Genomic DNA, 25,490 nt, shown 5'->3' with positions numbered 1-25,490 from the left:
TGGCAGCGAGATACATGTGACCTCTAAGTGAGACTCTACCATCATTCTACTTCTTAATTTATTCATTACCCTCTGCCTGCACAGGGTACTGCAAAGTCCCTTATCGTAAAAACTGAGGAGCATCAAAACGAATGTGAAGGGGTAGGAACATTGAGGATTATTACAGCTGTTTGTAAATAGCAATGTGAAATATGGCTCCCTCTTCTTCAGTGTGCAAGTCAAAACAAGGCTTGAGGTGAGAGAGGAGTAACAGCATGTAGTGGTCATAGATAATAACTCGATTTGCCGTACTGTAATCCATGAAGGGCATCTCCCTCCCCCACCCAGGCGGCGCAGCATGTCATTTTTCTTCACCGCTTGTTCCTTCAATCATGCTGATGTGAGGTTGCCTGCAGTGACTGCCAAGAAAAGAGACGAAGCTTGATGCTTTCTCTGTGAGGCTTTATTTTAAGATTTAATGCTCACATCTGCACGTCTAGCTGCCAATACTGTTTGAGGGCTCACTCAATCCAGCCAGATGGATGTTCATGACAGGGGAAAATGGTGGGTGACAGCAGATTCTCTGAGAAAATAAGGCTGACTTTACAATTTTTTATATGTTGTGTCACGTTGGATATAATTGCTTTTGTCTTTATAGGCTTTTTATTTTGATCCTGTGACTACTTTTGTGCAAACTATTTTAAAAATCACTATTCTGGTTTAATATTACCAATGCTTTTGGATAGGAAATGCACCACCAGGAACCAAAGAGTAACACATGGCGTGGGGAAAGATTTGCTTTTAGGCAAGAAAATCCCTTGTATAGTAAGTGCTGTACTAATTATGAGGGTAGCAAAGGATGGAGAGTGTGGTGATATTGTTATAAAGTGGTAAAGTCTGTGTGGGGAGAAAGTAGTGGGTGAATAGAGGCTTCAACAAAATAATGTCAGTAGTCAAAATAAATGTTGAGTAAACTTTACATTTTCCGAAAGTGCTATATATTCAAGTCAACTAACTAAGAGGAGAAAAAGATTATGAAAGAAGACATACGATAAAAAATATTCTAGATCTGTCAAACAGGTGTGTTTATACACAGGAGGAAAACATTGTTGTTGTTGTATTAATAAACTGGTTCTTTGGAGGGTACTAGGAAAATATAATACTTAGAAATTAAAGAATAGTCTTGCAATGCATTTTTTTTTTCATAATAGAATCAACCTGAAAAGTGTGTAAATGTAAACAAATCTGCTACAGGAGTGCATTGTACTGATTTGGTCTGAGACTAATTTTAAATAGGACTTGTTTTCTTTTAGGGTTCTTCAAGATGACATTTGTTGTGAAAAATCTCTATAAAGAATAGCTAGTAAAAAGCAAATGGGAAGAGAATCAAGACTATTTTAATGGTATTAAATGCATTTTCTGTATATTTCAAAATGTTAACATGTCAGTCATGAAGTACTTTGAGTCTTTAATTAACATCAATAGCAGGAATGTCTAACTGTGGGCTAGGGAATAATCTGAAAGATGCATTGTCAGCTTAGTCTTTAGCCAAGTTCCTGCAGACATTATGTGAATTACAAGCACCAAATGAGGCAAGATTCACTCCCTGTTACCATGAAAGTGTGTTCAAATAAATTGATCGATAACTCCCCTTATTGCTTTCACTACTTGATCCTCTCCGACTCTGATATTCTTCTTCCTGAATCCAAATGAGCCTCTTTTTGGAAAAAAAAAAAAAAGCCACCCAGTCTTCTGTATTCTTTGAAAGTAACTCAATCAACGAAATATTTGTCAAAGAAACTTGTCGCTGTATTATGATTTGTGTTTTCCTTGTCAGCGTCATAGATCATTAGACATGCTCTGTTGGCCACATTTGGTTGTGCGTTCTGTTATGAAGCTGGCTGCTCAGCAAGGCAGAACCAGGTGTCGGCATCGGAGCAACACTGATTAAATCTCTTTCCTCTGCTTGCTCCCCTGCATGCTCTCCTTTTGGCAAATAAATTAGAAAGAGGTGACCTTTCTTCGGGTATACAAAAAAAACTTGAGTGTTTAAACTTCAAGAACCATACATGTTGACTTCAATTAATCGCGGCTACTATAACAGCAGGTGACACATACGAGATGGTTCACTGCACCGTGCACATATTTTGCTCATCATCACTCCAAGGCATTACACTCTGACTTTTTTTTCAAGTAGAGAAAGCTCTACAGTCACAGTCTCTTCTGTAATATCTCAGGCTGTGAACTTAGCTTAGACCTCAGCATCAGTCAGATATTTACATACATGCTATGAATATCACATTTATGTTTGGTTGAATGCAAATGATTCATTTAGAATTATCTATATAAACACATCAGACAAGAGGTCATATATCACCAAGAATTTTCATATGTCCTGAATATAATAATAAGCTGCACCTCAACCAAAAATTTTCTCAGCTTTAGCAGGACAGTTCTGGTTCATTTAAAAAATATGGAACCTTTTTGCACCAACTGAGTTAACAAGACGATAGACCTGGCTCTTAAGCATAGTTTTCATATTTTAGGTCAACCTATTTTGAGCTCAACCCGTAACCGGAATTTAAGTTTAAACCATCTATTCGTGATTCAATGCTGCTTGTTTATGTGGTTTTCTTGAAATTATGTGATGTTATGTTATTTTTTTCTACCTCCGTCAAAGATGGTAGGAGTTTAGTAGAGTTTTTGTGTTTATTTGTCTGTCCATCTGTTTACAGAATTACTTGAAAAGCTATGAACAGTGTTTAACAAACTTTTTACCAGAGTCGGGCATCATGTCAAGGAACAATTCATTAAAATGTTGTAATGAAGCAGATGTGTGAGTTTTAGCTATAGGTTTAAGTCACATTATGGGGGGAAATTTGCTGCTAGGCGGAAGTCTGCGCTCTCAGAGTGTTTCTAGAGTTTTCTAGTTTTTAAAAGTTTCTATTCTCCTGCAAACCAAATTTCCCTCAGGAGACAATAAAACTGTGTCAAGGCTCAGAACAGAGGACCCAGAATTCAAGGCAAACAGACAGACTGATTTATCAAAAGCGTTTATTAAAAACAAAGGATCTGTAGTAACTGCAGGGACATCTAAGGCCGGAACCTCTGCAGAGGTTAAATATATAACGTACATATATAGCGTAAATCTGACAAAGGATGATTACAAACGTGTGAGTCACTAACCTGGTCTTAGAATTCAGTCCGTGCCCAGAGGAGGGGGTAGAATCCAGCCGAACAGCTGCCAACAGCACATGGCGAACGTCGCCCAGAGAGTTCCAGACGCTGAAGCCTTAAAGACTGCGGAAATGGTAGGGGATCAGATCCAAGCGGACGAAGAAAGTACCAAGTTAATGATATTAGGTGAAGTTGATACATTGTAGAGCTTATCTATATTTATTATTGAGTCTATTTTTGGGGCCATAAGGCAGCTAAAACCGTATAATGAGTTTTACTTTTGCATGATCTGTGCATATTTGTCTCAAGAAAGATGTGAATAGTCTGTTTTTTTAGCTACCTTGGTATATTTGAAGATTTATTCATCAGTAGTGTCTTTATCACCATTTACTTTGAAACAATATTTTGATATTTGTCAGATGTCTCTTTAAAGAAATTTAAAACAAAAAGCACTTTTTAAAACATGCATGTTTTGAAATAAATTATTCACACTTACATTATTTGTCCTCAAGTGCCCTTACATACCAATAAGTTGACTGAAGACATTAACAAAGCGGGGCTGACCAGAAAACACCCTGTAGTTGTTACAGACAACGCTGCACATATGGTTTGTGCAGTGGAGATAATGCAGCTCATGCATGTCTGCTGTGTCCCTGCTGTCACGTCTGCCTGCTCGAGTGAGGCTTCACTTTTTCACTTTTCACAAACAAGTTTGGACTTTTGAGACAGTTTTGTTCACATCTCAAGTTTAAACTGTCTGATTTACAAGTTTGCACCTTGTGTTTAATATGACAGGGAAAAATTTAATACATGAGTGTTTTATTTAAACACAGTTGAACCACTTTCATTATTGTAAAAACAGATCCAATCAAAATTAATCGATTTAGAACTGTATGAATCAAAATCTAATTGATTCAAGACTCATATTTTTATTTATTTATCTAGTAATACAACCATTTACCTAAAGTTCTAATGCAAAGCTTGGATATTTGGGTTTAGGTGGTTTAGTGTCCAAATTTCTGGTAAAAAGTTCATAAATAGTAGTGAAAAACTTGTAGGATTTTATTACAGATACGGATCTGTCTTATATATATTTCTCTAAAGTGAAGTACCTCAGCAGCTATGACACTGACACTATAGATCTGTTTGCGTGTATCAAGTACAATTATGGAATTACAGCAAAAATTCATGCCACCCTATTTCAGCAAAAGCAAATAAAAAAGCTCTTTGCACACTGAGTCTTACTTGAAGCACAGTGAAAATGTGGTCTGAAAAATTGAAGAGGGAGGCAGTCGAGCGAATATACCATTCCTTCAATTTTACTAGGTAAAAAAACAAGTCCTGTACATTAAAGATATTAAACACTGATCAAACTGTTATACTACAATTATTCAATTACTGTCAGGGTAGTATTGTAAACATTTCAAATGCTGATCAAAAGCTGTTTAAACCATGCAGACAAAAGGATATACTTCTTGCTGCTGCAGCAGGTAGTTACCAGTAAGTTGTGCTCTCATCCTTTTCAAAAGCAACAACTGTGGCCTAAGTTCCTTTTCACAACAAATGTCAACACTTCCTCTTGTTTATTGCTGGATGACCTGTTATGTGTTGTCGACTGCTTCACTGAGACTGAAATCAGAATCACAAACATAAATAAGGGCAACTCAAGGAAATTCAGTTAAACATCTTTGATTGTTAGAAAGAAGGAGTTTCGGGAAGCAGCTTTCAATGTAAGCAAAAATAATAATGATATTATTAAGACAAAGCTGTAGCTTTTGGTATCATTAAATATTTGAATTATTCAGTCAGGCTATTAGATAGTTAGACACAGCAATTGTGAGCAGAATGCGACATGCATTTAAAAGGATTGTTGCTCTATAAAATGTCTAAAAGCCAGAAATACAGAAATCGCATTTTTCACACTAAGCTCTGGATATTATTCATCCTAAAGCAGAGTCGATTTTAAGAGGTCCCATTTTAACATTTCATAAACTCCCAGTACCTCACTGGAGGTGACTTGTTCCACCCTGCACTACTCCATTAAATCCATTATAGATGGCTAGCTCAGCCTCAGCAGCAGTATACATATGTTTACAACTTGCAAATGCACCAAAAAGAGTCACTAAAAGTCTTGGGGAAAAACAGCTATCCATCTGAGCTGGATAGATCCCAAAGACCTTGTTCCAACACCATCTCCCCCATCTGCATCAATAATACATATAGGGATAAATGTGCCTAAGTGCATCAAATCAAAAACAAATGTACAGCCAGTAGAAAATAGTAGTGTAATGGAGATGGTAAGGAAAATAAAAATGATAGTCATTTATTTTCAAACATTTCTCAATGATTAAGTATTTGCATAAAAAAAGTAACAAAAAAAGTTAAACTGTCAGCAGTTCAGTTCCAAAAATTAAACGTAAATGTTTGAACCCTATTTGAGATGCCATATGTCCTGATCCACTAACATCTCTAATAGGTAGGGCTAAATTACTTGAACAATAACAAGTAATTGTTGGTGTATTGTTGGTGACCAACTAAGATAGCATGTGGAACTGATAACAACCGCAAAGTAAACTGCTCTATTTAAATAGTAAATTGAGTTAGACGCAACCGCACTGGACACAAATGGCAGGTATGAGCTCTGTAACACACACACACATATATATATATATATATATATATATATATATATATATATATATATATATATATATATATATATATATATATATATATATATATATATATACACTATATACAGGCAAAACATCATCTATTTACCCTTTCACCTCTAAAAGGAATCTGGTGCCACCAAACAGCACACCTGAAAAACTACTTGGGGGACACACCACTGTCTGCAATGGTTTAATGGAATAATCCATCGTGATGCAAGATGAGGAGCATTGGAGGGAATTTTCCCCAAATTACCATTACTTGATTGAAAATGTATCTTTACTGTTTCAGTTTCTGTTATTCCAAACATGCTGACACGGACATGGAATATCTCTCTCTCCTGTTTGTTGTTGCATCTACAGTATGTCTCCTGCCATAATGACTTCAGACATTGCTACACACGAGTTTGCCCCTAACTTTCAAACATGCCCAGTTTTAGGGCTCTGTGCTGGCCTGCAGTAGCAGTTGGGTGGATGGGCCAGTGGGGTATGTCTTGCTCCTACGCTGTGGCGGCTGATATCTTGTGCTAGGCCTGGGGCGGTGGGACAGCCGGGCTAAACATACTGGGTTGGTTCTTCTTATTTATAGACATGCTGATATTGCTGCCCCTGGCTGTGGTGTCATTTCCTGCTAGCCAGTGTGTTAAGTACATAAGTCTCAATGTTCAAATCTATGAAGCTGTTAAAACCAGTTAAAACATACTGAGATTCAAGTTAATAATTTGTTTGTTGTTGTTTGTTGGCAAATTTAGGTGTTAGCATTTATAAATAGTTTTTTTTATGGAATGAAAACATGCAAAACATTTCATCTGATGAAACACTGTCATATGAGAGTAGAGATAAAAAGGCTGTCATCTGCAAGGGAATGTACAGGCTTGACAGTGTACCTTGGACTGACAGCTTTTCTTTTGAAGGATACAGTTGAAGCAAAAGGTGACAGAGAATTCAAGATTCAGTGAAGTACTTAAAAGTCTTCCCTTGGCTCTGCAAAAGCTCGAGGTCCACACACTGCCTTTGACTTAGCTGTTGAAATCGGGGACTATTTGAGGTGTTGTCAGTATCTCACTTTTAAGTACACATGATTACATATTTTCAATACTTTATGTTTTGTGACTGGTGGCTCCGAGGCTTAATATTTGAGCCAAACCTCATAGGAAAGACTAACAACATGTATATAAATGTCTCTTTACTTTTACTTTTAAAACCGCAGTTAGGTGGTTGCTTTACAGACACATCAGCAAAGTCTTATTAAAACAGGCAATTGCAGGCTAATTGCAAAAGCAGATAGGTCAGCTAATTAACCTGCTAACAGAGGGCTGTGCAACGGTATGAAAAACCAAACTGTCATAAGTTAGATTTTTCAGAGAAAACACTTGAACTATAAGCATGTATAAATCCTGCCTTTGCTACTGTTTGTTGATTTTGTTGTTTGTTAAAGTTATAGCATTTAATCTGCTGGAACAACGGTTATCACATTGGTTTTTTATACTTTTAACAAAGCAAGTGTATTACATTAAAACAATGTTTTTATTAATTAAAGTATATCAGACCCTCATGACCTCATATCAGCTGAATTTCCCTCCAGTTATCCAATCCAATGTCTACACTCATTTATCTATGCAGGGTCACTGGGTGGGATGATGCCTTTCTGCAGTTACCATTTGGCAATAGGTAGAGAACACTGTGGAGAGATCACAGTCTGACATAGGGCAAGACAGAGACACACAGGTTAAACAGCTGTGCCCCTCACACAGGGGCAATTTAGAAAGACCGGGTACAAGTCACAAAGTAAGAGCACTAACTACAACATTTTCAGTGACTCCCATTAATTTATGATTAGAGTAATCATTTCAGGAATATGGTACAAGGGTTGCATTTTGTTGTGTTTAAACAATGTCATAGTGATGACATTGTTTAATTATTTTAAATTGCAAGGGCTGGTAAATCTATTTCCACTTATTTATCTGACATCTTAACAAGGAAAGCCCAAGTTCACAATGGATGTAGAACAATATAGAATAGAAAGCTAATTTTTCTTCAGATACAGAATAAAAAATCTCAAGTTACCTCTATATCTGGCTCTGCCGTTTAATCTCCAGCATTGGCTTTTTTTTATTGTTCGCTCTCCAAATTTCCCTTTAATACATTATATTGCCAAAACTATTTGCCCATCAACATTATTATTGGAATCATGTGTTCCAGTCACTTTCATGGCAACAGATAGGATGCCACCTGTGTAACCAATCCAGCCATGAAATTGTTCTGTCTTATATATTCCACAGTCAGCTGTATCATAAGAAAATAATAGTGTTTGGGAATTACAGCAACTCATCCATGAAGTTGTAGGCCATGTAATCTGATGGAGCGAGGTCGGTGGCTTCAGAAGCACATAGTGCAAAGAGATCAGCAACTTTCTGTAGAGTCAATCACTAAAGACCTCCAAACTTCATGTGGCCTAGCTGTCGAACAGAAAGTTTTATCTCGGTTTCTATGGTCCAGCAGCTGCATCCAAGCCACACATGACCAAGTGTAATGCAAAGCATCAGATGCAGTGGTGTAAAGCATACCACTGCTAGACTGTATTGTAGTGCAGTGGAGATGTGTTGTCTTGAATGAAGAATTTTGCTTTTCCATCTGGAAATCTAATGGGCGAGTCTGTGTTTCCAGGAGCACAGAACTGCATTGGGCCAAGTGTAAAGTTTGGTGGAAGGAGGATTATGGTTTGGGGTTTGTTTTTCAGGAGCTGGGCTTGACTCCTTAGTTAGAATGAAAGGAACTCAGAACGCTGCAGCAAACCAACAGATTTTGGACATTTCAATCATCCCAAATTCGTAGGTAAAGTTTGGAGCTGGCCCCTTTCTCTTCCAAAATGACTGTGCAGCAGTACAGAAAGCAAGGCCTATAAAGACATTGCACAGGGTCCTAACCTCAACCTGATAGAACACCTTTCGGATGAATAAGAGTGGAGACTCAAAGAGACGCCTTCTCGTCCAGCATGAGTGTATGACCTCACACATGCACTGTTGTTAGAACGGTCAAAAATTTCCATAAACACACTTCTAAACCATGAGGACAGGCTTCCCAGAAGAGCTAAAGCTGTTCTAGCTCCATATGGTAGAGCAACGACATATTGAACCCCTATGGATTAGAATTAGCTTGTCACTTTAGCTAATATGTAAGGCAAGGCAAGTGAGTGAATACTTTTAGCAACATGAGTAATAATATCAAATTTTTACGTCTCTGAACTGCAGGATATGTTGTAAGATCAAGACTTTTTCCAAGATGCATAATGTATAGTGCTTTAGTAATTGATGAATATTCTGAGTAAAGCTTGTTTCACATGCTTTAAGTGACAAAATTAACTGCACATAAGAGAACTTAATCAGTTTAAGGGTGAAATAAAGATACGAACATTGATGGTACATGGCTGCTGAAGCAAGACCATCTTGCATGTCTTTGTTAATATATTGGAAGTGGTTTGGTCCACTTGCATAAATCCTGGTGCTATTCTGATCCTTGGCATTGAATCTGAAAACATAACACAAATTACAGATGACCATGTGTCACCTCTCTGAAGGGATGGAAGGTAAAGGAAGCTGTTTTTCTTTGTTTCAAAACTCTGTTGTTGATGACTGCTGCGCCACCACCTCCAACAACCTATCAAAATGACAGCACTGACAGTCCTTGGCACAACACTGACATTATTTGCTGAAGGTAAATAAGGAAAAATATCTTGCGAGCCATGATTCGTTTGTCTCAAGTCTTGTTTACAGTCACGTTCATTTTGTAAATTGGACTTGCTGTAAGGGCTGTGTAAAATGGTTTTACCCTCATTCTTTTTTGATGTAATAAGAACAATTAGGATAATCCCAAGAGTTTTGTTTTAACTCCTTTTCATCAATCCTTCTACCATGAAGACATAGATTATTAGGTAAATGTGTTATTTTTGGATATTCTCTTTTAGTATTCAATTAATTGTACAAAATGTCACACAGCTGAAGGCAGCTGTTACTTTTTCTTTACCCTGCTTAAAGGCTTGTATTGAGCAGGATATGCTAATATTGAGGTACTAAGCCCTTGTAATCTTCATGCTTAAATTTGTGAAGAGAAGGCCATGTCTTTTTCAGTGTACTGTAAATAGTGATGGAATTATACTGCACAGCTATGTAGAGAAAAGTACCACTATTCTTGGTTATTTAAAGATTCCATAGACAGTTCCACACACCCCCTGAAACCACTGACAGTTAGATATATAAGTGCATTAAATATAAATAAAAGCTTGCTAGATGAAAAGCTATAGATTGATGTAATTTTCCCTTGCTAACTTTAATGCATTTTACTGCAACTTAAGACCATATGCATATGTAGCAGCATCCAGTAAAGCGTGAAATCACTTGGTTTTCATGAAACCCATTTGCATTTTCAGGTTAAAGCTCAATGGGGCAGAGGTAGTCATAAAACCTTCATTTAGTATAACAGCACTGTCTTTTCTCATTATGAGCTCACAAAATGATCAGTGTCGACACTGAAATGAGGCCATGCGCTAATTCGGTGGAACCTGCATGTAGTCACGTTCAATATTCTTTAATAATCAAGCAAGGATCATGTTTGCATTATTTTTTTTTCTACTTATTTTATTCTCTACAAACCATTTCTCAGCTTAAAAAGAACACAATTAGCATAAAAATATTGGCCACTCTATTTATAGATGGCTTTTTTAACAATTAAGGACATTTTCTGAAACGTCTTAAACGTCTCTTTATTTCTTTATTTACTGAGTTTTTTTCATATAAATGCACATTAATTTCATTTTTGTTTGAATGTATAAGATTTAAAAATGTTTTTTTTTTTTTTATTGTGTTACCCTGTGATATAATTATACTTAAAACATGTAACTATACCATCTCTCTTTTGAAACAAAATGTGTTTTGGAGGCTGCCTGGTATGGAGGGCGACGGATGCCACAATACAATAAATAGAAAATTGATGAAATACTTATTTGAATGTGCCAATAATTTATCAAAACTGGAAATAAATACATTATATATTACATATCCTCAATTAAATATATATTTTTTTTCATTTTAAGAAGAGAATATTATTATTTAGTGATTTGGGTAAATTTTTTTAATGTTCCTGCGCAGAAGCACACTATAAATAAATTTAAACTACACATCCAATTAATTCAAGGAGGTGAGACAAGGGCTTCTTCCATAGATACCCTTATATATTATTGGCTGCTGCTCACTAAGCAAGATAATAAAGCCTCTTCCAGGTGATATTCCAGGTATTTTTGGTCTTACACATTCAAAAATGCTATACTATCGCTGAAAAGATGGAAACAACTTCAAAAAGTTGTTGAAAATAATTTATTAGATTAATATGTGCAGAAAAATACACAACAGAATGACTCCAAAAATGGAATTCTAAAAAATAAAAAACTTTTTATAGAATAAAATAACTTAACTGATAGAAATACAAACCAAGGTAAAACAGAAACACAGAACTTGTCAGTGCTAAGGTATGAACAGAAGAAAGATCCACTCATCAATTTGTTTTTGAATGTGATTGTAAATATAGGCTAAAGCAAACTTAATGAGGTATTCAAGAATAAAAAAGTAACAGTTTTAGCAAGGTTAGAATTTAGTTAAAATCGTGTTTTAAGAAAAAAAAACTTTGCCTAAAAAGTGAAGGAAGCAGATGAGATTATTACTGTTATGTGTGCTAACTTTAGCTCATTAGTTGTTACCGTATAATAATGAGATTTGTTTGAGCATGTCAACATACATCAGAGCCATAATCCATCACAACTATGTAACACATTAAGGAAGTAGAATCCAGTCCAAAAACAATCAATTCAAACAATCAATTAAACACATAACAGTGGACCCAATCATTTGCTAATTGTTAACATAGTAAATGAATTTATACATAATCTGATTAGAAAAACTACAAGTGCTGGCAGGGAACAGATAAGCGGAAAAACAAATTCTCCTTTTAATCATGTTTGTTTAGGTTATATATATCCAAAATGCTGCAGTTTACATCTAACTGTATAAGTTGAGAGAAATTGTTGTGTTTGTGTTTCCTATTGTCAGCCTTAAATTGTTATTATATATGTCAGGAACATTATGAAAAAGGATCCCTGGAGAGATTCACAATCTTGTTTTCTTTTTCCCCAATCTGATATCACTTGTAACTCCCTTTTTGTGTTGTGTTATATGCAATTGTGAAGTTTGAAAACAGATAAAGCACTGCAATTCCTGGCAGACCTCGCTATTCATTCTTTGAAATAGCCTCTCACATAAAGGAACTGCTACAGTAGTATTATTGTATTTCCCACAAAAAAAGCTGGATTTGTTCCAGATTTGTCACCATTTAGATGAGGGTTAGGGATTTTTAGACCATCTATATTTATGCTTCTGTAATAGAGTTGCTACGGAGCATGTTTATATGCTTTTTATGAGATGTATATTTTACTATCGAAATATGCAATACTTTTCTTGTCTCTTTTCTTAAACTTTTGGAGTAAAATAAGGTGAAATATAAATTCCAGCTGAAGGAGAATTACAGGTGGTTCAGTGGGCCTCTGAGCATAACACAACCAGCCCTAATTAGCACTGAAAAAGGGATCTTATGACAATTCAATGTGCTTCATTTAGCTCCTGTTGTTTTCCTGGTAACCTTTTCTTCCACCATCAACAGATCCATGAGTATCGATCATCTGGGAAAAACACACACATACGGTCAATTCATTTTTGCTTGACCCCTAAAGGTAAATGTGTGTAGGACCTAATAAAAAACTAATTATTCTATTTCTACAAGCCATTTTCCTTCAAACTATTTTATCATGGTTCGGTCGTAATGGGAGCTCAGGTAAAAACAATTGTTCATGTGAAATAATTACCCGAATTTCGTGGTTAAATCTTCAGATTATTGTGAGAGATGAGACTGAACGGGATAAATCTAATTTATGTTAACACATTAAGCCTGCACCTAGTGACATATATCCCATTAGTTCGGTGTTTTGGGGTATTGCTCTCTTGAATCCCTATTATTTATGGAATTAGTATTTGGTTGTAGGTACACTGCTGTAAAAAACATGAACATGTGCGGTGCTATAATTAATACCTTCCCATACGGTGCCCTTGATCTTATGTAAAAGCAGCCCATTTATCAAATTCTTGACATGGGAGTTACAGTAATGACCAGAGCCACTAAGAAGAGGAAACCAAAAGGAGGATGTTATGGATATTATTATCAGCAGATATTATGGATCTGCTTAGAATGGCTATAAGCCCATGTTTATGAAACAGTTCAATCTTTCAGTGGTATCAACAAGTGGTTTGTCCTATGTGCAGTGTAAAAAAAAAAAAAAGATACTTTACCCAATAAAGCAAAGATTTGCAATTTGCAATTATTTTGGTTGAGTACATTTTCTTACATTTTAAAGTGTATTTAACAATCACAAACAGATTTACAAACATTTCCAATTTATTTCCACCACCACACTAATTTTGTTGCTTATTTCTGGTTGAATAAAGTCAGCGCTTATTTTCAGTGGATGGCGATCACCCTAAAATGGGTATATTCTTAGTTATTTCTCATAAAAAAAACTGGTTGATCTATTATTTAGGATTTAGAAGGTTAGAGAAGAGGAGACTGTGGACTGCAGCTGTACAGCAGTCATCCAGCTGCTGAGTCCAACGTGACACAAAAGTTTGATTTTTAACTGAAAAACAAAAACTCACTCCATTCATTCATAATTCTTCCTTCCTGTTATTCTTAGACACACTCACACCAAAAGACATAGAGAAGGTGTGAAGGTCCACTTGGACCGCAGGTAGTGGAGACTGGAGATACAAATTTTATTTCTCCAATCAGAAATCTGCTATACTGATGACCGTAAAACTCGGCATGCTTAGTTGGATCCTCCTCCTAACCAGCAAAACAGAAAACAGTTAAGGATCAAGTTCTAAATTTATATATACATAGAATACAATAAAATTTAATACAACTTTATTGAGCTGACAAAGTTTATTAAGTATATATCAAGTATATAGATATATTTATATACTTAATTAACTTTTTCGAATATTGTTACCATGCCTGTTGCCATTTTTAGAACAGAAAAATAAGAAATAATTTTTTATCATCATCGTTTATATGAAGTTAGATTTAAAGGAAGTAATTTTTGATAATTGCTCCATTGTCTTGTTGCAAGGTTCTCTTGCTCTGACTGGTTTAGCAAAGCTGTTACTAACTGGGACATGAACACATTGCTACGGTCAAAGTCTTTTTTATATTTTGTTACATATTTTTATACTGCATATGCTACTGCTAAAAAGGTAAGATTTACCCATTAAAAATCAGCCAGCTGAGATTTGATGGTAAAAACAGGGTGAGTTAAAATCTGTCTTAGAGAATCGAGTGGTTTCTTCATGACTTTAACTCTCACGTTAAGTAGAACATGAAAATCACCTTTTTTTTTAAAAAAATACACAGGTTTTGCTCCATCTCTGTTTGTCCTTTACTTTTTTCTGATTCTTTAAATCTATAAGGTGCAATGTTTTTGTGTGTGAAAAATAGATCATTACCTTTTCTATTAAAACTACCAATTCAAACAACTCTCTTTCATTGCCTTATCATATATTTCCACCTTTACCCCAGATGTTTAAAAAAAAATATTGTTCGAGGAAGGGGTTCTATATAACTAGAAAAACTTTCTGAACATCTTATCCTCTTTATAAACACATTGATAGTTAAGATGGATTTCAGGCTATTTTGGAAGCAATATGCTCATTGTTCCTCTAGCCCAGCTGGCATGCTGGATTTACTTCTTTCCTTTCTTATTCGATGCCTCCCACAGTCGTTCTTCTCTGCAACAGAATGCAGCCAAACACCAAAGTCTCAGTCGCTGCTGTTCGCTCATTGAGTAAGAGCTGACAGAATGACTGTTTTCCTAACAACTGTCTTTGTCCTGCACAAATATGGATCATTGTACCTCCAAAACCTGCGGGGAGACAGAAAGAAAGAGAGGTCAAATGGTTTGGCTGCCGAGCTGTAGAGAGTGGATTGTTTTACAGTTTTTGGAAAAATGTAACTCATAAAACAGAACTAGCATCTTCTGACATCAGAGGAAAAAGTTGAACCTCTAAATTTTTTAACACCATAAACCCCCACTCATTTTCCTTTATTGCTTTTATTTCCTCAACTTTGACATAAGTCCAGCCAAAATTGAAGTGGAATTGGAAGTGGATTGAGAGTATGTATTAATAAAACAAAGGGTTCATGTTATAAATACTTTATTGACCATATGAATAACTGAAAGTGACAAAGTCTCACTCAGAATATGAACTGTATAGTAATGCTTTAACCTGAGTGCAGAATTCTGTATTTTCATGCCCCAAGACTGAAGAAAAGTATGAGTGATATAGTAATCTCTCTTGGATTGCATGCTTTTGCGATGCAAGTAGAGCTATGACACGTCACACCAAATGTTTTGTAGTTTTGGAACAAGTGAGAAACCAACCTTGGCAGTCACCTTCCTCTGGATGTGATAAAAGACAAAAAAGGAAGGAGGAATGCTGCACTGAAAATAACCTCCTGGAGAGATTTTCCCCAATTTTATCGGTATTTGTATCTCCTAGCAATACTATCACATTAAAGCATACAGTAATTGTCAAGAAACATAATCAGATTTTTTTTTTTTTTTTTTTTTTGGCACAAATCTCATCATGAGTGGAACACAGAACAGATGATATATATATATATATATATATATATATATATATATATATATATATATATATATATATATATATATATATATATATATGTATATATATATATATATATATATATATATATATATATGTATATATATATATATATATATATATATATATATATATATATATATATATATATGTATATATATATATATATATATATATATATATATATATATATATATATACACTATATTGCCAAAAGTATTTGCTCACCCATCCAAATTATTGGAATCAGGTGTTCCAATCACTTCCATGGCCACAGGTGTATAAATTCAAGCACCTAGGCATGCAGACTGTTTTTACAAACATTTGTGAAAGAATGGGTCGCTCTCAGGAGCTCAGTGAATTCCAGCGTGGAACTGTGATAGGATGCCACCTGTGCAACAAATCCAGTCGTGAAATTTCCTCGCTCCTAAATATTCCACAGTCAACTGTCAGCTGTATTATAAGAAAATGGAAGTGTTTGGGAACGACAGCAACTCAGCCACGAAGTGGTAGGCCACGTAAACTGACGGAGCGGGGTAAGCGGATGCTGACGCGCATAGTGCGAAGAGGTCGCCAACTTTCTGCAGAGTCAATCACTACAGACCTCCAAACTTCATGTGGCCTTCAGATTAGCTCAAGAACAGTGCGCAGAGAGCTTCATGGAATGGGTTTCCATGGTCGAGCAGCTGCATCCAAGCCATACATCACCAAGTGCAATGCAAAGCGTCGGATGCGGTGGTGTAAAGCACGCCGCCACTGGACTCTAGAGCAGTGGAGACGCGTTCTCTGGAGTGACGAATCGCGCTTCTCCATCTGGCAATCTGATGGACGGGTCTGGGTTTGGCGGTTGCCAGGAGAACGGTACTTGTCTGACTGCATTGTGCCAAGTGTAAAGTTTGGTGGAGGGGGGATTATGGTGTGGGGTTGTTTTTCAGGAGCTGGGCTTGGCCCCTTAGTTCCAGTGAAAGGAACTCTGAATGCTTCAGCATACCAAGACATTTTGGACAATTCCATGCTCCCAACTTTGTGGGAACAGTTTGGAGCTGGCCCCTTCCTCTTCCAACATGACTGTGCACCAGTGCACAAAGCAAGGTCCATAAAGACATGGATGACAGAGTCTGGTGTGGATGAACTTGACTGGCCTGCACAGAGTCCTGACCTCAACCCGATAGAACACCTTTGGGATGAATTAGAGCGGAGACTGAGAGCCAGGCCTTCTCGTCCAACATCAGTGTGCGACCTCACAAATGCGCTTCTGGAAGAATGGTCAAAAATTCCCATAAACACACTCCTAAACCTTGTGGACAGCCTTCCCAGAAGAGTTGAAGCTGTTCTAGCTGCAAAGGGTGGACCGACGTCATATTGAACCCTATGGATTAGGAACGGGATGTCACTTAAGCTCATATGTGAGTCAAGGCAGGTGAGCAAATACTTTTGGCAATATAGTGTATATACATATATATATATACATATATATACACATATTAATCATTTGTTCTCTTTTTGCAACAATGATGCAGTGAAATATTAACGACAGACATTCATAGCTGTGGTATCTTTGCTTGTGTTTTTCTGCTGCCTCTGCTGCTGCTTATGTTTCTTTTCCTGTTTCATAATCCGATCAGCGTTCATATCGTGCCCCAAGCTGCCAAGTAAAAAAACAGAGCGAGCTCAGTCAATGAGATTATGAATGCATGACAGTGTTTTTGGTTTGTTAAGGAACGTTGCCTGCTTTGCCTAAATACTGTTTGAATGTATATAGAAAGTCCTACTAAATAATCAAAAACAAAGAGCGGTGGTTTGTTCACATATGCCTTCTTACTTAAAAGTTTAATGCTGATGTTTTGAATTAAATATGTTAATACTCATATTAAATTAAACTCGCATTAAAAATACTATCTGAAATGAATTGATCATTATGATGTAATGCTCCTATTAAATATAAGTAAGCAGAAAGGTTTTTGTTCAGTTCTCAGGTAATACTAATTTAATGCCATTTTAAAAAGCTACACTTGATAAGGGGGGATTATTAAATGAATAAATATTAATCAATATAAGCAACAAATGACAGAAGATTATCACAGAAGGAGGCTGTAGTTTCCTTTTACTTGCTGCTTTCCATTAGTCTTCATTAACTTTAGGAATCGATAACTATCAATAATCATCAACCAAGTATAATTGGCTAATTACAAGTCCTAAAAAAAGAAAACTGCATAAAAAAAGCAATATATACATCACAACCTAAGACAAGAAATATCTACAAGTCTATAAATGGATTTAGAAAAGCTACTTCTAAACAAGTTTTAACTAAGAATTAAAGATTAGCACTAGGAGGTAATAATTACATAAAAAGGTGTATTTTATTTATTTGTAGTTTCACTAATGTCAATTTACTAACCCTAACAAAAACTAGTGAAATCATAAAATGCTAACTTCTTCACTAATTATTAAAGGCCAAAAGCCAAGGAATTACTTAAATGTTCTATGCATTATGTAAATGTGTTAAAAATCAGGCTAAAGAGTGATTTCATTCTCCTTCAAGAGTTTAAAAAGGGTTTTTCATAGCCTAGATTTTTAAATTCTGCAACATAGTGTTAATTTGATTGGCAAAAGAATAGAAGAATTTAAGTTTCAGAACCACCTCCGATTTATAATCTCTGAAAGGTTGTCTTTTTATGGCAGGTGGGGAAGAAACAATGTTGGCTCTTCTGCTCTAACAGTGGCTCTGCCTGCATGGAGGTTATTCAAAACCTAGAAGGCCATCCATTCAGATTCAGTTTTTTTCTAAATGCATGTAAAGTGACATAAAATGCTTCAAGCATTATTCAGTATTTACATTTATGACGCACTGCTATTTTAAACAGTTTGCTCATTCATATAAGAAAAACTTTGCCAAGGAATGACATACTTGTTTTATAGATATTATAATCACCATCTGTGTGACACTAGCTGCTGTGTTAACTCTAAATCTAACAGTTTTGAAGGGCCTTGAAACTGATTACAGTAATTCCTGTAAATAAAAGGTCAGATCTGAGGTATTTGTGTTGAACACAGAGGTCTAATATCACATTCTGTTGTTTGTTTTTGCTGTCCTTTAGGTTTATTTTTTCAAGAATTCAAGTCCTTGGCTTCATCCTGACAGCTGCTTAATCAGGAGGCTGATGCTGAATGTGTGATGGAGACCAGGGCTTGATATTTGGTAAGTTATTGTCTGAATATCGGCATATTATCACTAAGTAGTTTTGCACCCAGAGTGAGCCACAGTATCTGACAAATATCCTGAAAATGCTGTGACAGCAGTGGTGGGTCAGCTGATGTTAGTCCCAGGGTTCTGTGGGGCAGTATGGGAACCTACCACTGAGAGTAAGCAAAAGTACAGTTGCAAAAAGTATGGATCGAGTTATTGTTATTGCAACCTAACAAAGGTGTCCAATTATATTCAGCAGTTTAAGACAGAAAATATTTACTTTGAGAGACATTATAGAAAAAAATAATATATGAATAGCTGATTAAGAACATATGCAGAATGAACAGGTGTTTATTCTGGAATATAACAAGGTACAGTAATGTGCATAAGGGAGGTGGGAGGATTACATCTGGCTAATTAAATGTAATTGTTATTTTTCAGTGTTTCTTGCTTAAACTGCAATCAGTTGTTTAGACAATATGCATCTCTAAAACAGAATAAATAGGATAGTTTTATTTGTGCTTTTATGTAAAACAGGCATCTTCTGTATGTTTTTGCTTGTATACAGTTCCGCAGAGAGCTTCTCATATACTTACATTTTTTTAGTTTGGGGTTTTATTAAATTATTTTAACTATTCTATTGAATCATTATTAAATTTATATCTTCAGGACATTTAGAAAACAAGTATTGGTGGAGAAATTATGAATTCACTGTTGAATTATTTTCTAATCCAAACAATGTGAAAATTATACATAGAGCTTAATATACCTACTTGAACTAAAAAAATAAATTTCTACCAATCAGTAAATTTTCAGTTCAGCCCAGGTCAGATCTTTCTCATAGCCAAATGGCTGTGATTAGGTTGGTGGCTATCTCAAAGAATTTGATAAGAGGTGGAGTACAAACTAAATATCCATTTTAGATCAAATTTGTTAACAAAACTATTGTTATAAAATCAGCTCTAGTTTATTAATGATCATCCCTGGAAAATGGTTTAGATAAAGCCGAAGCACTTATTTATTTTATTAATTTAGAGATTAATAACCATGGTCATAGTTATATATATTATATATAATAATTTGTCCTTGAAACAGTTATTATGTCCAAATTATATCTATTGTTTTAAGATTTATTGGAGAGCTTGGCCCTTTTAAGTATTCCTAAGAGCAGGAAGAAGAATGCAAAAGCTCAAACATGAAACATGCAGTTTAACAGCAACAAAGCAATCCCTAAATCTTTGGACTTTCAATATAATAGTTGCTAATGACGTCTACTCAGCTTGCCAGCAACCTGATTTGTAGTAATAGATAGTGGCTTTAAAAGATTTGTATTTTCACTGAGAGATTTTAACATGTACAGACTAAAGGATTTTCTTGCAAGTAAACAAACAAATTCCAGCAATATGTGATTGTAAGCAGACTATATACAGACCGAATGGGCAAAAACATGACAATCTTTCATACATTATGAAGATTATTATTACACTTTACATCACTTTCAAGATTGCAGATTAAAAATGCTATTATTACAATATCTGAGGTTTAAAAAAAAAACGTACACTAGAAAATGCATGATTTTGATTGATATTGGAAGATTTTTTTAGCAACATATTTTGAGAAAAGAGGCCTTTTTTTATTTAGAGAAACTGTTTCACAGATGATTAACTGCAGGTCGTTTTTTTTTAATACTGTTTATGAAACACAATCCAAGCTTTGAAATTGTCCTTGACTTAGGTTTAATTTGAAACACCAAAGTAGATGTACATTTTGATCCTAAGCAGTTAATGATTAGAGAAAAGGTATTTCCCCAGAACTTGCAAAGCGTATCTGTTACCTGGTCACATTTCTCTTCTTTCTATTTTGTTCCTATCATTCTACCACATAAATGACTTGACGTTCCTTGAAAGACTAAGGGTTGCCAGCCAGGATTATTAGCCAATTAGTTCTTTTTCAATCTAAATAAGAATTCCAAACACATACAAAACAAGCATCTTCACATCAGGAGCCCATAGTAATAGCTAATTCATTAGACTACCGTATTTTCACGACCATAAGGCGCACCGGACTAAAAGGCGCACTCTCAGTTATGTGTCCCATTTCTGTATTTAACACACACATAAGGCGCACCGGACTATAGGGCGCGTTTTTTATATACAGGTACATGTCCTCTACTACCTTTAAATACCTCTACTGCGTATTTAAAAATACAGTGGGCCCAAAACTGAGTATGACTGTGCTTTATTCATGTATTTATTACAAAGTATTAATCAAACCTGGCAGCTGGCCGTGAGTCAGACACATCGCAGATGACACAGCGCTGTGATCACTCCTAAATTAACTTAAAATCCTGAAACCTGCCGACGGAATATGTTCGCTTTTATTACCGGTATCCTGGTGCCTGCAGCTAAAATTATTTAGATGAAAAACACCTGCCAGCAGCCGCGGTGAACGAAAGGATTTCTACTGTCGGTGCACCGCTGGTATGTGGGGGTCTGAGCGCCTCCGACAGAAATAGATAATCTGGATGAACTGACTGCAATTATTAAGTTTTCAGGTGGCCTTTCTCACTTAAAAACATATTAAAACTACTTTATTCCAACTGATCACAGCAAATATAGCTGCAAGATTTAGATTATTTAGATGAAAAAACACCTGCCAGCCACCGCGCTGAAGAGGAGGAGACGCGCCCGCTGCTGTTGAATTAAGTTTTCAGGTTGAAAAATAGAGCGGGAGCAAACCTGAGTATGATTGTGCTTTATTCATGTATTTATTACAAAGTATTAATCAAACCCATCAAGTCATCATCCTCTGTTATCCTCAGCATTCCTCTGAATAAAACAGCTGCGCTAAATCAGACATGCCAGTTTCCCCTTCTTCGCTGTCAGAGTCACTTTCCGTGCAGCGCAGCTCCTCAGAAATAATGCCGGCTTTTGCGAAAGCTTGAACAACAGAGCCAGCAGACACAGTCCATCTACAATCCATCCGCAAACGGTGGCGTAACTTGCAAGGCGCTGCCTTCCATTTATCATGAAACTGTGGTCTCAGTCTGTCATCCATCGCTCCCACGCCGCTCGCAGCCTTACTGTGAACGGCCGCTCCACACCGATGTCAAGCGGTTGAAGTTCCTTTGTCAGACCCCCGGGATAACGGCGAGCACAGCGTTCATTTGATTCATCTTTTTTTCACATCGGCTGTGAGATGGGCACGCAGCGATGGTGATGCGTGGAAAAAAGCACCTGGTCTCCTCACATACACCTGCCTTTCATCATCTTCTCATTCATCCAGCCTTTTTCATTTGCGTTAATATCATATGTCATCAGAGCACTGTGTCTGTCTCCCAGCCAGCTCCCAGATCAGCTTCTCTGATTGGTTGATGCGGCGCGTCCAGCAGCAAAACTTAAATTTTTCCATCTGAGCAGCAGCAGCGCGTTGGCGGTGCGTCAGATGCTTAAACGTGCTGCACCAAAACGCGCTGCAGGACCTTTTGCTGCACCTATATGCGCGTCAACCATTGACTTTGCATGTAAACTCGCTGCTTCTGCTGCACCTGCTGGGTCCGGTTCACACCGATGTTGAGCGGTTGAACAGCGAGCACAGCGTTAATTTGTTTCCCCATGTTTTTCACATCAGCTGTGAGATGGGCACGCATGGAGTTACATATTAACAGCGATGGTGAGGGGTGGAAAAAAAACACCTGGTCTCCTTACATTCAGCCACTCTTTCATCATCTCCTCAATGAGGTGGTCTCAAAAGTCGCAGTTACAACACACATAAGGCGCACCGCACCATAGGGCGCACCGCACATTTTGAGGGAAAAAAAAGACGTTTAAGTGCGCCTTATAGTCGTGAAAATACGGTAAGTCACATTGTGACAACAGGAAGGTAGTGTTTCAAAGGGACAGCCTTCACATTAGCTGAGATCTGGTTACAGTCCTAGAATAATCCTGCACCGCTAAATACAGCATCCAACCTGTTAAATGACTGACAAGCTTTTCTCCATTGCATTATTCACCCTAAACTAGGTATTTCTGCTCATCCAGCCCATACGTAATTTTAATGGGCTCCCATCTTAAGTTGCTGTGTAACTGAATGTACTGTATCTATAGTAAGATAGGCTATATAATGTTCTGGAGAAGAAAAGGAATGTGGCAGCACTTTAACTTAACAATAACAAATGAAATTTTGTTGCATAATAGAATAGAGTTAATGTTCTTTAAAGTCCCTTCAGACAACAGTAAGCGAATAACTAAAACTATCTTGATGTCATCTGTGTTGTACACTTAGACCAGGTTTTTGCAACATGAAAATGTAATTTTCCAATGCGTCAGTGTTCTATTATATCCAATTTGTTTCCACTAATTTTGCATTGCTGAGTGCAGAGTTTTGGTAAAAGTTCCTGATTCCCCCCCTGGGGAAATGGTTAAAGGAGTTTGGATGTGATGTTGTGTGTACCCCTGACCCTCTGTGGTCAGAACTTCTGGGGTATAAGTGGTCTGGGTTGGATTTGCACAATACTGAGAACAAAACAAATATATCATGGCTGCCACTAGGTCTCTTCTGGTTCAAAGGGGAACCCAGGGCATAGCTAATTACCCACTTTGTGTAACAGCATTGAACATAACTACCTTCCCCTCTTCTTCTCCTCATTGTATGCCTAACGAGCAGCATCTACAGCACGCCGCATAACTCTGCATATATTGACGTCCTGCTGTTTATGTGTCCCAAAAACATTCATTCTCATCATTAACTGTTCTTTTAAATAAGTTATATTGGGCCTTTCCAGAAAAAAAAAGCATATCTGCTTGCGTGCACATATGTTTTCTTTGGGCATTTGCCCAGCTGCTCTTTTAAGTGTCTCTTAATCCTACTTGTCAAGTTTGAGGGCAATAAGAGGGCCAGGGAACAGCTTCTCCACCCGCTTATCTTTCCTCATGCAGATTTATGCTCCTAAAAACTGTGAAAACGCTGTTCTGTATGCATACTCTGAATGTTATTTTTAATAAGAGCAAGGATTGGGGTCAAGGTGTTATCTTAAAATTCAAGTGCACATCCGTCTTCTCCTCCCCACCTCTGTCTCGTGACTTTAGGTCTGCGTCTCTTGTCAAACCAATCTGAATCTTGCAGTCAAGTCTTTCCTGGAATACCAAATACCTAGATCTCTGACAGTGGGTGTGGAGTAGAAGCTCAGGGATATCTTGAGGCTTTTGAAGAAGATATCATCTCTGCACCTGATACTTGTTACCGTGCCTCTAATCATCCAAAGAAATTAAGCTACACACCCAGGCGTTATTCCGCCTCTTAGAAAAACATCTTTGTGAAATCTAAATGGAAATTTGGTAAATGAGACACACCTGCAAGCGCGAAAAGCACAGATACAACAGACGCCTAGCTCCAGGGGAGTTGTGCTCACCGTCTTGGAGCACTCTCCGCTTTTCACTCTCAGCCAAATATCTTTTTATTTGTGCAGATGCTCTCAGGGTTGGCAAACACATTGAACACTGAATCACTTAACCATCCATTTCTTGACAGAGAGCTGATTCACCGTTCATTGATTTCACAAGTCATATTTCTTTACAATCTTTGTAATATGAGGGCACACAGGGGAGATAGGGGACATTGTTTGTACCTCTTTTTACTTGTGTCTGTCTTTGGAAACTATGGTTTGCACATTAAACATAAGTCCTGCCTAATGACTCATGGAGGTGCAACTTTATCCCATAAGTATCCTCATTAGTTACAAGGCCCCATAACTGAGTTTAAAAATCCATTTATGTTCATTGCCAAGAATAGCACAGTAAATGTTTGAGAGCATAAACAGGCCTCCATCCTTGAACAAAAAACAACAAAAAAGACTGAATAAAAAGAAATAAGTGATTCATGTAGACATGCCAGATTCCTAGAGGTTTATTCATTCTGAACAAAAGATAGGTAATAGTTTGATTTAAACTTGCACTGCAGGGCTGAAATACAAAAAAAAAAAAAGATCTCTAGCTAAAAAGGCAAAAGCAGTGATAGTTCTGTACTTATTCACTTTTGTATATTTCTTTATAGCCCCCTGCAGAAATCTGAGGGTCATAGCAAACTGCAGAACAGGAACATTTCTGGTCTCTCAGACCTTGCAGAAGGTGAACTCAGCAATAGAAATTTAGGAAATGAGACAGAAGCATGCTAAAGTTCATTTTGGGTATTTTTGCATAAAAGTCTCACTAACATTCAGATAAATAATGTTGGGATTCCTCTTAAATATATTTAAAATGGATTAAATAAAATTATAAATCTCTCACAATAACATCATTTGAAAAATCACAGCTTTAACTGTAATATTATAATGTAATATGATAATTATTCTAAAGTTGAATCAGATTTTTAGAAATCATGTTTATCAGCAAAGTACCATTGGCAGAGTGTTAGACAACTTAACAATTTCTTTAGAATAAAAAAACATTATTTTCAACTTCTCATTATGCATACCTCAGTTTGTGTTTCCTTTGGGTCTGAATATGAAATGAACCTTTCCCAATAGGCTGGATGTGGATCCTTATTAGTTCTTAAACAGTGTAAATTGAGAAGTATGGTAAGGGAGGTAGAATAAATATGAATATTGATAACAAACCATAGAGAAATATGCCATCTTTAATTGACCAAAGGTAATTAATGTTAGATACCATTTATTTTGTATATTTATGCCAATAAGTT

The 25,490-nt window shown here is 36.5% G+C and overlaps 1 protein-coding gene across 1 annotated transcript in view; it reads left to right on the top strand.

Annotated features, from left to right (window-relative positions):
- Window positions 1-25,490, top strand: part of lrfn1 (leucine rich repeat and fibronectin type III domain containing 1) — a 194,729-nt gene that overhangs the window by 134,168 nt on the left and 35,071 nt on the right. The window contains exon 3 of the mRNA XM_038303445.1: window positions 18,706-18,806. The gene's annotated coding sequence lies outside the window, so the exon portion shown is untranslated. The remainder of the gene's footprint in view (window positions 1-18,705; window positions 18,807-25,490) is intronic.

Source organism: Cyprinodon tularosa, unplaced genomic scaffold (assembly GCF_016077235.1).
Source record: "Cyprinodon tularosa strain WSP-4 unplaced genomic scaffold, ASM1607723v1 ctg51, whole genome shotgun sequence".
Lineage (NCBI taxonomy): Eukaryota > Metazoa > Chordata > Actinopteri > Cyprinodontiformes > Cyprinodontidae > Cyprinodon > Cyprinodon tularosa.
This window is presented reverse-complemented; position numbering and strand designations above follow the sequence as displayed.